This window comes from Lonchura striata, chromosome 7, assembly GCF_050655825.1.
Source record: "Lonchura striata isolate lonStrDom1 chromosome 7, ASM5065582v1, whole genome shotgun sequence".
Lineage (NCBI taxonomy): Eukaryota > Metazoa > Chordata > Aves > Passeriformes > Estrildidae > Lonchura > Lonchura striata.
In genome coordinates, this window is record NC_140709.1 from 13426991 (window position 1) to 13442938 (window position 15948).

General features: G+C 38.7%; 1 protein-coding gene across 1 annotated transcript in view; it reads left to right on the plus strand.

Moving 5' to 3' along the window:
• Positions 1 to 15948, plus strand: part of CNTNAP5 (contactin associated protein family member 5) — a 265702-nt gene that overhangs the window by 82617 nt on the left and 167137 nt on the right. The window lies entirely within an intron of this gene.

Below are 15948 nucleotides of genomic sequence, written 5' to 3' on the forward strand. Positions count from 1 at the left end.
TGGAGCAAATGAGTGGTTCTAGCTGTCTGAAAAACCAATTCTTTTGTGGGAAACCAACTAACAAGAGTACTGTTATTGTACTGTTATGTACTGTAAAATAAGACAAATTTCCTGCTGCTGAAAAGTATGTCACTTCACTTCTACTGATTCAGTAGTAGATTAGATCAATCCAAATAAATAAACTGGTTTGAGTTGTAGTGTTCAGGTCTTCAGTAGCTGTTACAAGATTGCACTGATTTTGCTTTGAGCCCTTTCTAAATATTGGATTAATCCTGTAGTGAGAAGTTCATGAGCAGAGAAATAGAAACCTATTGCTTGTGGCTAGTGAAAATAGTACATGAAAAAGTACATGAGAGAGAGGCAAGCAATGAACAAACCATTGCAAACCCCTCCAGGACTGGCAGAGGGGTGTGATCTTATGTAGACACCAGGTTTAGTGATGAGACACACTTGTAAAGTGATTGGAAAGAGGAGAAAGGAGAGGAATTGAGATGAGGGAAGACAGAGACAGATGGAGAGATAGAGAGCTATAGTCAGTGACCAGAGCTTTGGTGTCTAAGATGGAATGAAGAACAGTTTCATTACATCTTCAGCCAGCAGCAGCAGAAACCAAGGGTTTTTCGTTTCTGCTCATCCTCTTCTCCTTGGTTAGCAGATCTGTATTCCACCTTGGGTTAATGTACCCAGTGTTTCCTGCTGTTATTCACACATCAGCTGCAGAGAGGCCCCTACAAAATGTTTCTGAAACACTTTTCTTGAAAAAGTGTTGTTTTCACAGAAACTTTTCAGAACTAAGATTGGATCTTTGCATAGTGGCAATGCAGGAATGGGGAGATGGGAAAACAGATATGTCCAGATGATTTATGGGGTGGACCCTGATTTATTAAAACTTTAATTTTCTTAGGCTATTTGTTAAAGGTCCCACATTCTGCAAGTGTCTTTGGTTGTGTGGAAATTCTGCCGCATTGCTCCTTTATGGTCTGATTGGGAGCCTGTTGCTGTCCCTGGGGCCCTTTCCCATCAGGGATCCCCAAACTGTGAGGATAATGAAATGTTCTTCCTTGAATGATCTCAGGTGCCAATGCCTTTTTTTTTGCTTTTCTTCTTAACTGATGTGTAAGCTAAGGTGACCTTGTTATATATTAAAAAAAGAAAAAAAAGTGTAGGCACGCAATTAGAATTGTCTGATAAGTAATATTTTTTTGCTTTGATGTAAACTATGAAATTCTGTAGTGACATCATCTTTACAGTGCTGAAACAATATAAATACTGAATATATTTAATTAGATCTTTTCCCTATTTATAAAACAAAGAACAATTAGTGAAAATAGTGATATTAAAAAAAATAACTCAGTTATTATTCTTGTTATGAAGGACCTCTTTTAATATATTGCTTTTCCAGATGTGTAGAGCATATTTTACATCTTTTGGTGGCTCTAAAATTTTAGCGTGTGAGAACTTTCAAAACACATAATCATTAATCTTGAAGGTTGTTATACCAATTGTACTTTTGACTCTCAAAGCTGTTTCTCAGGGAATAGGGACAGATAGAAGTCCTTAGAAGATCCCTTGAGGTAAAAATAAGTAAAAATAAAATTTATCTGTGGAATGAATAAGCCTGTCCATGTTCCTTTGAAATTTAACATAACTGATTTTTTTAATGTGTGTCTGTCACTTTAGGGGAGCTGCTTACACCTGCTCTACTAGGGTTAGTTAACTTTTATGAGGGTTAGTAATCAAACATGAAAATAAACTTCAGCAAACCAAAGTAAAGAGTAAATCCTGACATAGCAGTACTTAAGGGACTTTTACCCCTCAGGGAATAAATATTCTTAAATATTGAAAGTTGAAGGTAAAAACGCAGCTCTGGAAACATGATGAAAGGTTCCATATATAGACACCTTTTCTCCTTGAAGGAGAGGTGAGATTTGACTCAAATAGAAACTAGTCAACTGTTGTGCTCAGAGAAACTAAATGTGAGGCACATTTTTATTTTAAGTATTCAGACTTCCATATGAGTGATAAGAATGCACAAATCTTTGGAGAAGATTCTAGCTGACTCAAGATGAGGTTTGTTAGACTTTTTGGAGAATTTGTATGGAAAGATTTTGCCTTGGAGTATTTCACGTATAGGTTCAGCTCATAAAAATAATTATTTCATTTACAAGAACTTCCATTTGGAAATTAGAATTACCATTTGAAAATCCATGTCATGGTTGACTCAGGAGAGTCTTTGTCTTGATAGAAAGTCAAGAAATCATCCGAACTTGTCCTAGTTAATTTAGGAAAGATGATCCAAACGAGCTTTACACCTTTTTGCTTGGCAACTGTTTTAAAGACTAAAACAATTCTAGCAATGACTAGCAATTCTATTCACTCTCCTTCCATAAATCCCCATGGATCCAAGAGGTGCAGGTCCTCTTGGCACTGTCATGATAGCCAATTTTGGCTGATGCTTTCAAATCTTTTCTCTGGGTGCTTTGGGGGAAAACTGAGATTCTTAAGATTGCAGGGCAGGAATTCACTTGTAGTATCAAAAGAAAACGGCAGTCCTTGTTCTGGATCCAGATTTTGTATTTCTATTATACAGTTTGCTGGCACAGTGCGACTTTCTAAACATCTAAAATGTGTTTTATTTGTGTCGGATCCGAACCTCTGTTTTCCTCGGGACACAAATGCTCATGCTGCACTACAGAGCTGGTCCACAGTTATTCATCTCTCCTTGCTGAGTCCTTCAGACCAAGAGTATTTGTATGCCAGTTAGAATATGTGTGTGCCTGCTGGAAAAATCTTAATGTTAGCAGTATACATTAATGGTAATACTTGTAAATTCCATATGCTCAGCAGATGCTTTCTAATTTAGGCTTCAGTTAAAAAAAAGTTAAATAGGATAAGGAAAGGAAAAATACTGAAAACATGTCTCCCAAGAAGCCTTCTGGGATGTTACTCAGTAAATTAACAGAGATAGATTTTAGTCAGGAGAGCAGATACTAAGAATCATGCTCTTGAAGGATACCTTACAAATACTTCCTTCTTGCATCACACAGTACTTCAGGGAAAAGACTTTGTCTCCAAGGAAGAGGGCACACATCAGTATTGTTCCCATAAAGCAGTCTCTGGATAAAAAACTATTCTGTAGAGATTTAGGAGAGATTTCCACATCATGGCTTCTACATTGTTTTGCAATGGAATCATTGTTCAAGCATCTGTCACTTTGTTCATTATGTTTCTTCACAAAGGGTAGTTTTCCTTGCTTATAATTTGTGTTCCAGATGTATGTATTCAGGCTTTTATACAATATATACATCCAGTATGTGATTTTTCATAAGCACTCTCTAATATCTTTACACTTTCTAACTTCTGCTTGTTTCTTGTTACAAATTCACAAGCACACTACCAAATCCATTAATAATTTATGCTGAAGAAGGTTTGAGATTAGTGCACTGAAATGTGCAGCCTTTTCTTGGTTTTGTTGCCTCTGAACAGGAGATCAAAACTCTTGGTTTTAGTATTGAAAACCGTTTTGTAATGTCTAAAGCAGAGTTAGATCCCAGAGTCAGAACCCTAGTTTCTTATTGCATCAGTGCAGACAGCTGAAGTGTGCAGCTGACTTTTGTAGAGAGCACTTAGTATTAACAAATTACACCCAACAAACCATAACAAAGTTCAGTCAGCCAAAGCCAGGGCTATCCCTATAGAAAGATTTCAGAAATTTCAAGTAGTTGTGATTTGTATTGCAGTCACGTAGTTCATGACTGACACATTTACAGGTAGCAACTCCTTGTTGGCAGCAAACCTCAAGTTCAGATACTATAGCAAGGAGAAAACATTCTGATGTGCTCTGCTATCCTACTATCTGCAGAACCTGTGGGACTCATGAAAATATGCACAAAGAAAGGGAAGGATACCCACCCTTTAAGAAACTGACTGTTTGAAATCTGATGGCATGGAGGTCATGTCTAGTAGCTTCTGGATGTGTTGGCTGAATTTCCTCACAGGAGAAGGGGAATTTTGAGTACTGCAGGAACAAAAAAGGCATCTTCACTCCTTATCCTTAATGCTCTTTTTTCTTTTTTCTTCTCTCATTTTACCTTTTCCCTTAACTACTCTTCTGTCCCCCTTGACTGTGCCACAATAGACTGCTTTTGTTTTGGTTGCTTCTCCAGCTGGAGTATATATTATAGTGAAGAGGATAGTGGAGATTAACCTAGATAGCCTTTATTTATGGAATTCAGAGGTATGTTTAATTTCTCAGTGGGAATTATTAAGGAGAAAAGGATCTAAAGACAGTTACAGAGATTCTGGGATTTCGTAATACCTCCTTTTTAGTGCGACACTTCCTGTTACTTCTACTTAAAGCAAATGCTAACTGACTTTGAACAGTGCTTTCTAAACCCTGTGAGGTTATTAGGTACAAGTAACTACTCATCTGAATGAAGGTTTTAGCCCGTGATCTGGCAAGCATATGGGCACTTAACTCATGCATTTACATTTACAGAATGAGCCATGAAGCATAGCAATTTAGAAATGAGGAAATCTGAAATGTTGATTCCACATAACTCTGTAATAAAACTTCCAGTGGTTTGAGGATTTCATCCCACACCTGTAATTAGGTGCTCAACATAGGATATTGTAGACTGGGGCTTTGCAATTACATACTTGCTGAATTTGAAAGTTACTTACTTAGTTGTCTTATTTGCTCTGGAGCTTGTTTTTTTCTCTTTTTTTTTTTTTTCTTTTTTTTTTTTTTTTTTTCCTTCCCTGGAAAATGGTTTCTCCGCCAATTTGTTTATCTTGAGGGCCTTTCTTCCTTTCTTCGTGTCTACACTTTGTGGATGGCCAGAGCCATTAGAAACAACTGCATATCTGCAGTCTGATTTTTGAAACTGCAGCAGCAGCAGATTGCCATGAAATAAGGCCTTGATTTCACACTGTCCTTCACCTAACTTGGCTTCTTCTTTTTCTTTTGCCAAGGTGGAGGTCAGCATTTAGTGCTTAGCCTTAGTATTTGAAGGCTTATAATGGTATTGCTGTTTATGGACACTGTTTTATGTCCCTGGACATTATTTGGTTATAGCCCTGTAAAATATGTGTGCTATTCCAGCCTGAGAAATATGTGCATGTGGTTATGCATACATCACTATAAAGGTTAACAGAATTGGTGATCTGCAAGGAATATTCTTATGAAATTAAAGACTCGCCGATATTTAAGGCAGGTTTCAAGAGTTATTGGCAAACATGCAGAGCACATATGTATATGTATAAAAATATCTTAAATTCATAGGACGGTGGAGAAGCAAATATGAGACACAGAGGGAAGGCAGAGTTTCAGGTGGCATTCATCCAGCCAAGAATGCAACGATGAAGATTTATAATTACTGTGACGAAAATAACGATGATTCTGCTGCCACGTTTTTACCATGGCCTTGGGGTATAAGTAATTATGCAATGATCAGTTGATTCTACATATTCACAAATTTAGCTATTTATCATAATTGGTTAAGTCCCTTGGAATTAGTCCAAATTTTTACTTCATGTAAAAGGGAAGGGGAAGGAAGTATCAGTGCTGTTTGTCTGTTACATTACATAGTAACTAGAATCCTCTTGCTTCCTTCTAGGGACCCTTATGCATTCAAGCACAAAACCTAATACAGCATCAAATGGTCCCAGAGGGTTTATTTGTCTGGGTAGCAGCAGGCAGAGTGATAAACAAAATGTCACAGATGAAGGAGCAGTGCAGGCAGTCCTACATGTCTAGCAGCCATAGACAGTGAGCTGTGGCCTGTTATCAATTTGTCTTAAATCATGCAATTAGACATCTTTCTTTATCACATGCTAATCACTACCTTCCTGGCCCAATTATACCTGCTATCTTTCAAGCACATGGCTATATAAATGGGGTCACTGTAATTAAAATTTGGCAAATAGACTGAACTTTTTCCACGTTCTTAATAGCTGGTTACAAGCTAAAATTGCACCATTTGTGTCTGTGCAGCCATTTACTTCTTGCTACCTTGAGTATTCTTCTAGGTCTTGGTATGCCTTGGACCTCCCTTGGGGGCAAAAGCACAGCTGTTCAACACCAAATGCTTCATTTCCTGAGGTATTCCCATGATAAAATGAGTGGTTGTGGCCCCGAGACACATTCAGGTTCCCTGTGGTTTTCTGATCTTCTGGCCCAGTGAGCCAGAATAAAATGATTCTTCTCTTAGTGGCAAATAATGAGAGAAATGATGGCTCCATGGTGAGCCTTCCTTCAGATGAGCTGCAGAGCTGAGTCCAAGTCCTTCACTTCCAAATAAGCACAGGTGTTTCATTCCCAAGGTGTCTGTTTCTTGTTATCTTGTATTTTTTCCCAGCCATTTCCATTTGTAATGACATCGAGAGCATTGCTGGCATTAGTGACCCCTGCCTGATTAGTAGGCCCACCTTCAGGAAGTAGAACAGTAGCAGAAGCAGCAGCAAAATATCTGCTGAGATACAGATAAACAGGACTGCAGGAAATTGGGGAACCTTTCTTTTGAATGGTCAGAGTCCAATCTCCTTGGTCAACCAGATGTTTTCCTGAGAGGTTTAGGCTCTCCTTTAAATTTCAAAGGCTTAAATCTTCTCAATCCTTTTGTGAGCTTTTAGATGAATTCAGTTTTATGGTTACATAAATTTTTCGGCAGTGGTAGAAGGGACTCTGTTCCACTGCAGAAGAACTGAAATAAAATGGCAGTAGACTTAGGCAGATCAATATCACTCTTCTGTGCAATTTTTAAAAACCAAAGTTGCAGCAGAAAAACCAGTTATTGCAATGCTATTTAATTCATTTAGCAATAGAGTGCATTGATTGATATTGTCATAAATAACAAGCCACTTCATCTGTGCCCCCTCGCTGCCCTATCATATTACACGTGCAGGCTAAGATGAAAAAACAGCTGCAGCCCTTCTGAGCCTCAGGCTAACAAGCCTTATTGATTGCACTTGTCGTGAGTAATCTAAAGCTAAAAGATAGCAGCCCATAGGATTTGTATCTAAGCATCATAGGCCAGGTTTGAACCCACACCATTTTCTAGGCGGGTAGTGCCTGTGGAAGCTATGCTGCTTTCTAGGCAGCTGACATGTTTTACTGGAAACAAGTGCAACCAGAAGAGTCATGTTCTGAGCAGTGATTGGCAAAATCAATCCTAATTAGGCTGCAGATATTCAAGGCCACTTCTAAACCTGAGCCTTTTCTTGATCCCCTTTAATTATGTATTCAGATCAAAATGACACCCTGAGCTATTATCCTGCTTGTTAAACCCACTCAGTTGCTTGCTGTCTGAGCAAATGCATCTAGGTTTTGCTAAGAGCCATAAATGGTTGCCTCTGTCAGTCTCTACACTGAGGGAGCTGCAGCTGTGTCCTTCAACATCTTAGATTTCAGGGCTCACTGCAAAACTTTGGAGTAACTTTATGCAAGTTGACTTCACACTCAAACTTCAGCTGTCACTTGTTTTCCTCTGTGGGGCTTCAGAGATACCTCCTTTACAGATGTTAAATCAGAGCATTTAGAAGTATCTATAGGGGAACAAAAGGCATTTCTTTTGTTTGCTTGTTGTTTTTTATCTCACGTGTGAGCTGTTCCCAGAAAAAGGAAGAGAAGAACAAAATAGATATGGGAGCTTAGAAGCTTGATTTTACTGATTAGCAGGGCTGACAGTCAGGGGCAAGAGAAGAGCAAAGGCTGCTTAATCAGTGTGCCTTTGGGGGCTAATTCAGTATTGTAGACATGACCTTTTCTTTAAAAATCTGCTGCAGACACATATTTCTTGGGCCATTGTGGCATGCCAAGGTGTGAGATGGTCAGTGACACTGGGCAAAACACCTGAGCCTGCAAAAAATTCCCTGAACTTGCATATGAGTGAAATAGCAGGTAGAACAGGAAGGTAATGAGAAATGTATTAAAACCATATTTATAAATTATTGATTTTTTTTTTTGAGAGGAGTGATCAGAATACTTTGAGGTAACATACTGTACTTCTGCAGTTGCTCATTCAGTAAAAAGATAAATTATGTATAAAAAAGAAAGCTAGAAAATTTGCAAGCATTAAAATAGGTGCTATTGTGGGGCACACTGAAGGTTATCCCAATGAAGGTGTTTGCTTTGCATGGAGATCAGCAGATTTTGGTGTTTATTTAGATCAATGAGTCATCTTCCCTGCTTACAGAGACTGATAGAGTTCCTTCTATAGAACCTCTCTTTCTTTTTATTTTCCATTTTTTCCTCATTGTAGTTTTGCTGCTTATGTTATTTAGTTCTTCTACCAGCTTTGCTGGAGGTAATTTCCTTACATACTATTTGTTTTAGTGTTTTTATTAAATTTTATAGCACAGGTTTTGTTGCCACTTAGCTACTAAACATTAATGTAGTGCATACAAAAAATATAGTTCACTACTTACTCTGAGAAGTAGCAAAGGGAATACCTTGGTACCATTCCTATAAGAAACACCATGAACTCAAGATTGCAGGAATAAAAACCAAGGGAAAAAAAGTCTTGGTTTCATCAAGCTTAATTCTCTAAAAGTCATTGTATACTAATTTTTCTAGAGAACATAATCACATAGCTAGAGAGAAGTTTTTCCATTTTCCTTTGACTTTAGGATGCAACTGAAAATTCTGGTCCACTACTGTTCTGAAAATGAAAGCTGTAAGTAGGGCTTTTATTTGTGTCTGTTATATGTGACCTTGGACTTCATTCTGTCATCCCAAATGTCATTTCCAGGGTTCATTAGTCCTTGTGTGCTGCAGTTTTCTGGTAATGTTGGAGGCACTTCTGGACTTGCTATCCAGTGGGCAAAACATTAAAGGCCTCTTTGGAAATACATACTGAATAATGCTATTAATGTTTTAATATGCCGTAGGTTAGGTCAGAATTTGCTTTCTTCAGCTTGGAGTTTAATTGCTCCAGTATCAGCTGGGACACCTGGTGACTTTGTCACCACTGCTGTCCCATTTTTAAGCTGTTCTCATCATGGAAACCATTTGTATTGGAGTGAGACACTCCCTGGAATGCCTTTAGCAAGGCACTGAGAAGTTCTCGCTGAGCAGCTGCAGGTGGAGCTTTGGGGGGCAGGAGCTGATGGCCCCCAGATTTTCCTGCCTTAGAGTGTGAGGGTGTAAAAGCCCCGAGGTTCCTTTGTTCAGAGTCTGCCCTCGGACACACAGCTCAAGCTGTTATTTTGTTATTTAGTTATTGGATCAAGATGAAATTATTTCAAGAGGTGTTAGGGAAACCTGGTGTGACTGTGAGTTTTGGGTGCGCAGCTGCGAAGGCGCCACGGTCCCGGCTCAGTGTGAGAGTGCGACTGCCAGAGCGGCTCCTGGGCAGCTGGACAGGGAAGGCAATTCCTGAAACCCTGGCCACAGAGCTAGGACTTGCAGCAAGGAGGCAACTGTGTACTGGACAATGCAGTGTTTGCTGGTAAAAGTTCCTAGCCTCAAAGGATCCTATTGTGTGCATGGATGCTAACAAAATCTTTAAAAGTTTGTTGTTTCTTCGTATTAAGTTTCACTATATTTAATTCTTGGAACTGAGAAAAAAGCTTTATTCAACTTTTATATCAGATAATATAGTTGTTCAATGAGATTTAAGTTTTTGGGCTGCAAACACTGTCAATAAGGATTTATGTCTACTTTTTTTTTAAATTGAAAATTAAAGGGAGAAGAAAAAGATTTGTTGGGCTGACAAAATATTAGGGCTACCCAGTTGAGAGGATCTGAAGTTATGTACTGCCATTTAAATTTATTACTGTATTGATGAATATACTTTATCAATTTTCAACATGTAGTCCTGCAGTGCTAATAATAAATTATGAATCTAGAATTACCAATAATTCTTTATTACTCACTTTAGAAAATGAACATGGAAAGATTTACTAGTCGTACAGAAATCTCTCTGTCCTATCTTTTATTTTTGAGCCTTTTATTTTCTTTTTGGTTGGTTGGTTTTTTTTATTATTTTTGGCCAAAATCATGACCTTCAAATTTCCTGCATCACTGTTGGATAATCACCAAATTTCAAATTAATATTCTTCTGTGTAAGTGATCACTGCAGCATGACTCCACAAAGTTTGCTTGAATTTTAGTCTGGATTCATGTAAGTCTAGATTTATAATGTATTCTTGCCAGGTGTCCAAGGGGGTATGTTTCCTCTTCCTGAGGCTATCAGGTACCCTCACAATTAATAGTCACATTAGCTATAATTTTTTTCTTAGCTTTCATGATCCAAGTGTCCTGGAAGCATTAAGAGATATATAATGATGCTCACAATCAGGGCTGGATCTGACCTTTTAATATCTATGACAAAACAGAGGGTAAATAAATCCCTTCAGAAAGAACTTGACATTAATTCTACCTTATCTGCCCAAACCTGTCAAAGGTTACTACTCATCTGGGCTATTAAAATGCTAGTGTTTGCAGACTCAGAGAAAATTGCTGTCTCTTGGCAGAACAAGAACCAGCAAGCCAGAAAAACAGTCAGAAAGTACAATTTTTTTCACTCTAAATTAGAAACTTGATTTTAAGGTCTTTCCTACCAGCTTTCTCCAGATAACATTTATGGAAGTCATGTTTTGCAGTGATAGTTTGATGGTGCACCAAATCTTTATTCAAGATAATTAGCTACTTTATCTTTGATGTGCACTTTACAGTGTGTCATTATTTTTTTCAAAAGTATTGTGTTGCATTTTCAGGAATACTGGCTTTCCCTCCAATTATTTGAGTAACAAAATTACTTCTGTTTTAAACAGATGTGTAAGACTTATTTTTGTAAAGCTCAGTACACTGTTACTGTCCTTACCCAGTAACAAAGGAACAGGAACCAAACTTGGAGAAACCAGAGCACAAACAGCAAAAAGACTTACATGAAGACTTACAGAAAGCTGAAGTCAAATACAGAAACACTATTCAGTGTTTATTTGTGGAATAATTTACTCTTGGGTAACACTCCATGTCTAATCACAGTTTGACTGGATAGTTACACAAAGCTTAATTCTCTTTTCTCTTGGCTTTTTGGTAAGGAAATTGAGGAAAACTGTTCTTAAAAATAGGTTAGGCCTTCATGATGAAAGAAACTGATGTATTTGATTCTTTTTTCAGAGAGATTTGAACTAAGACGTTTCCCAGGGCTTCTCAGCCACCCTAAATGCAGGACTTTGGAGAGATGGTAAAGCACATTTATCTGTGCACCCTGACCTTTCCCAGCCCAAATATCAGCATGAGCCACACCATCTTCCTCCCTGACACATTTCATGGTGTGCTTGTTGCCACTGGAAATCTGGATGCAATGGCCTGGAGGGGCACAGGCACTTCAGAAAGGAGTTGGCACAAATGGAGGGGCAGGGCAGTGGGGCTGCCTCTGGGGCTCATTTGTTCTGCAGTCCAGGCAGAGCATCTGAATTTGCATTTTCAAATTTCTGTAAAAAAAATCTATTAGCAGTCATGACTGGTAGCTTCAAAGATGCCCTTTCCTTATATCAGGCTGATGTGTGTGTGGCAAACTATAAAGTCATGCATAACATTTATGATGGTGAAATATACTGCTGGCGTGCTACAAGATTTTGATTTGCTCCGGAAACCAGCTCTTGTCTCACATCAGCCTTTTATGTAAATAGGATGATTTTGTTTCTTCCCCACAGACAGTAAAAATAAGAATGTAGTTAATGTCCTTGACAAAATATATTAGAAAAGAATTCCACACATGTATTTTATTTTTCCTGAGGAGAGCAGTTAGAGGCGGCAGAACAAGAAGGCATTGCAAGAAAATTGTCCCATGAACATCGAGTTTTCTTCCTCTTACTACTCTAAGTTAATGCTACACGGGGCAAACTAATGCTGACCCCGTATTCCTGAGCTACATGTGTAATTCAAACACAGAAAAGTGCTGAACAAAATCAGCAATATAATTTGATATGATTCTAAGCACAGCCTGGTGTGTGCCTCCTTTATGCTTTCCCTTCTGGTAGTAGCTACTCCAGAGAAATGTGCAACTTTAGTGTTTTCTCTCTCCCACAAAACTCCACTCAGTGAATCCTTTCCTTTTTTCCATTATGAAGTAATTGAAGGTTTGCATTGCTTGGGATATGAACATAAAATTTCCATCCATATTTGATCAGGACTGGGTTGTCTTCTTCAGAGCAGGTGTAGACTGGCATTTCCTTGATGGAAGTGGCAGTGGGAATGTCTCCGGTGTTCTCACCACACTTCATTAAACAGTTTTTTGGTTTGATTATTATGATGCACCTTCTCTGTTTTCAGCTGCTGTTCTCTCTTTGCCTGTAACTCAGGTTAAAAAGGAAAGTTTATGTCATTTGGAAAAATGGCAGGTAACTCAGGAGGACTACAAGGATGTTGTGAGGTCATGGATGGAAGGAAATTAGAGGGGCTAAATCCCACATCCCAAATCCCTGGACTGTACTGGTAATTTTGTTATTCACAGTAGGGGAGACTCAGCTGTACATGTCAAACTCACAAATCTATTAATAATTGCGTTCATCTACACAACTAAATACGAATGCAAATAGCAAGGCTACAAAGCCAAGCAGAAAGTTAGAAAGTTAGGAAATAGTAGAACTATTTGCCTGGGCAACCTTAGTCTGGTTAAGTATTTGCATTTTGATCTAGGACTTCAGGGGCTGTATTTATTTACTTTTTTCCCCTTGCACAGGGATGCCTAGAAGGGAAAAAATGGCTACAATTTTACTAACTCTCATATTAAGTGTGAGCTAATTATAATAAGGGACTCTTGCAGAACTCCTGTAATAACCTTTATCTTTATTGCATAGATGGAAGGAAAGGTCAAGATCTGTTCAACTAGTATCTTTGTGTGGCAGACTTAGTGTTAGCTCTGTGCTTTATATACATAATATGTCCTCAGAGACTGCAAGGAAAGCAAACAGACCTCATCAATTTCTCTAATGATTCCTCTGAAAGATACTTTTTTTTTTTTTTATCTTGGTTTGTATTTTTAGCTCACTTTAACAACACCTCTATTACCAGGCTGTCAGAGACCTCGTACACAGAATTTATGTTGGCTTTCATAAAGAAAAATTAGATGCTATCTCAAGGACAGTCTCTACTTTTAATGTCATTAAAGCTAAATGAGTTATTGTTGATATTCACTGAGGAACAGCAAATAGAATTAGATGGAGAAAAATCTTAGTGATAAGATGATGTGCTGGCTGTAACTGTCCACTGCAGAGAAGAGGTAATTTATAAGCATTGCTCTCTTTAATGTATAATAACCTGTACTTTATACTGTGTGGTTGGTTCCATTAATCCTAGGGGAGGGATGGAGGCTCTGGAGAAGGGGTGTGGATTTTAGTTATAATACTCTGTATTTCTGAGTGTGGGTCTGGACAGTTTGGCCCCAGGCATCCCCAGCACCCCCGGATGCTGCAGAGGAAAAGGCCTGGGCCTGTTGGCTGCTGGAGCAAAGCAGAGCTCATGAAAACAGGGGAAGATTTTAAGTATGCTGCTGAAAGGTGGCGTACATCGGCACAACACTGAGTGATACCTCTGGTTTGAGGTGTGTGTCCTGTTTCACACGATGGTCGGGCTGGAAGGGACCACAGCGCCCATCTGGTCCAAGCTCCCTGCTCAGGCAGGGCCATCCCAGAGCACGTGGCACAGGATTGTGTCCTGACAGCTCCTGAGTGCATCCAGTGAGGGAAACTCCCAGCCCTTCTGGGCAGCCTGGCACAAGAGAGAAATTTTCCTCATTTTCCGGTGGAACTCTGCATCAGTTTCTGCCCAGGAAATTCCACCTTGATTGTTTCTTAGGGTACAGCTGGTTATAGTTGAATGCTTTTAAAGTTTAGTATTAAAAGCTTCCTTCTCTGTTAGGATAGAGAAGAGAAGGAAGGCCAGTGGTATTTCACACACTGGAAGATTCCTGTATCTTCATACTTCGCACTTAACAATACAACATTTGCTTTCAATTGGTTCTGTAAAAGTGTGAGGAAAGAAGCAAACCAGGGTTGAAGTTTTTACCCAGCTCATAGAAAAAAGCAGAGAACTCTGTAGATGATAGAGAATTTTATAGATCTGTGGTACAGATGTCATCAACTTTGTTCCTTGTGCAACTGAGAGCTCTTTAGTTGTTAACTCCAAAGCTGGAGTGGAATGAATATGGAGATCCCATGGCATATTCTATGGGTTCAAAGTGTCTGTGGGGGTAAAAAAAAAAAAAAAAAAAAAGAGATATTGAATTTCCTGGTAGGGAAGAAAGTGCTACAAGTTTCATTTTATGTTTTTGGTATAAAGACTGAGAAATTCTTTTAAGAAAGATCAAAAGCAGGTACATTTATGTGTAACATCCTTATGCCTAACTAGTTTGTTGGGGTATTGAACATTATTAAGCTATGAAGTTAGAAACCTGAAGGATAGAAAATGCCATTGCAAACTTAATTAGACCCCCTAATGTGTGTGCAGTGTGAAGGGCTTTAATTACCTGATCACAAACTATTTTTTGCACAGCATCCTCCTTCTATCCTTTCAGCATAGAAACCAGATAGTCTTTAATTAATGAGCAACTATTCAATATTTTGTTTTCTCCTCAATATGCCATCTTAAGTTTTACTCACTGGGCTCTTCAAACCCAGCTCCAGACCCATAATTATTTATTTCTAGACTTCTTGTGAAGTGTACTTCACAAGAAAATTTATTTTACAAATATTTGTTATATTAATACTATCCAAAAGAGATTGTGGGTTATTATGCCTTTTTTGGAGTAAATTGTGTCACAAGGAAAGATCATAAATTAATTTGGAATCTTTAAAAAAATAAAACTAATTCACGAGTTTATATTCATATGAAGAAAAATTTCAATTCACTTAAGCTGCATATACTATCTGGTGAAAAAATGGGATCTCAACATTTTAAATAGTTTTTTATCCTCCCTCTCACCCCCACCGCAGCATAAGCTGAAAACAAGAATTTGACGAGTTAAAAAACAAAAACAAGTGAGAGTAGGAACATGCCTGGTGCCAAGGAGAGCTGTTGCCTCCCTTGCTGTGTCATTAAGGCACTGAGCTGCTCTCTTTGCACCGGCAGAAAGCTGCATTTAAAATTGTTGCTGTGAATCAGAAAGACCAGCCCTGGTGATAGTAAGAGGTAGCTATTGGACTAAAATGCCTGCTCTATTCCCAGGAATGGATACTTGCTCTGCATTTTAAGGTCACTGGGTGGTGTACAGGTGTACTCCTGGCAGCTGGAGCCTGAGCCCTTTGCTGATGAGCGAAGTCCTGCTTGCTCCTTCTCCCTGGCATGGCCATCAGTGTGGTTTTCCTCATACCCTGCCCACAGGGTGGCCTCTGCAAATAATTTAAGGCAAAGTAGTTGCCTGAGAGGCAGGAGTGACCTGTCACTGAGATCACTCTCTCACTTCCTGATCAATCTCTTGATAAGAGGATTAGTGTTTTTAAGCAAGTGGAGAGAGGTACCAGCACTAAATGAAGTGAGCCAGAGCTTTATCCCTTAAGGCATAGTTCAAAACAAGTTTACAGATTTCTATTTAAATGCCCACACTCCAAGTGTGCATAAGGGTCAATAAGGATTTGAGCCTAAAATTTCCAAATTGTGGTTGAAAGCCTTGAAATCAATTACTCTGCCTTGCTGTCATAGACTACATAGACTATAGGAACTCTTCCTATGAATCAGCATTTTTTGATGAAGTGTAAACAATATTATAGAAAAACTCTCTTCATTATCTTTTCAGTTTGTCTCCATAAAGCTGATATCTTATAATTGGTAGTTCCATCTCTGAAGTGCAGGTGGGCTTAAAGTGTATTCTCATATGCCTCATCAATGAAACTTACTTTTTTCTGGCTTACTTTTCTCTTCCTCATTTACTGTGACACCCCCCACCCCCCCAAATTTGTGCAAGGATGAAGATATTTGTGGGAATACCTGCTTTATTGAGG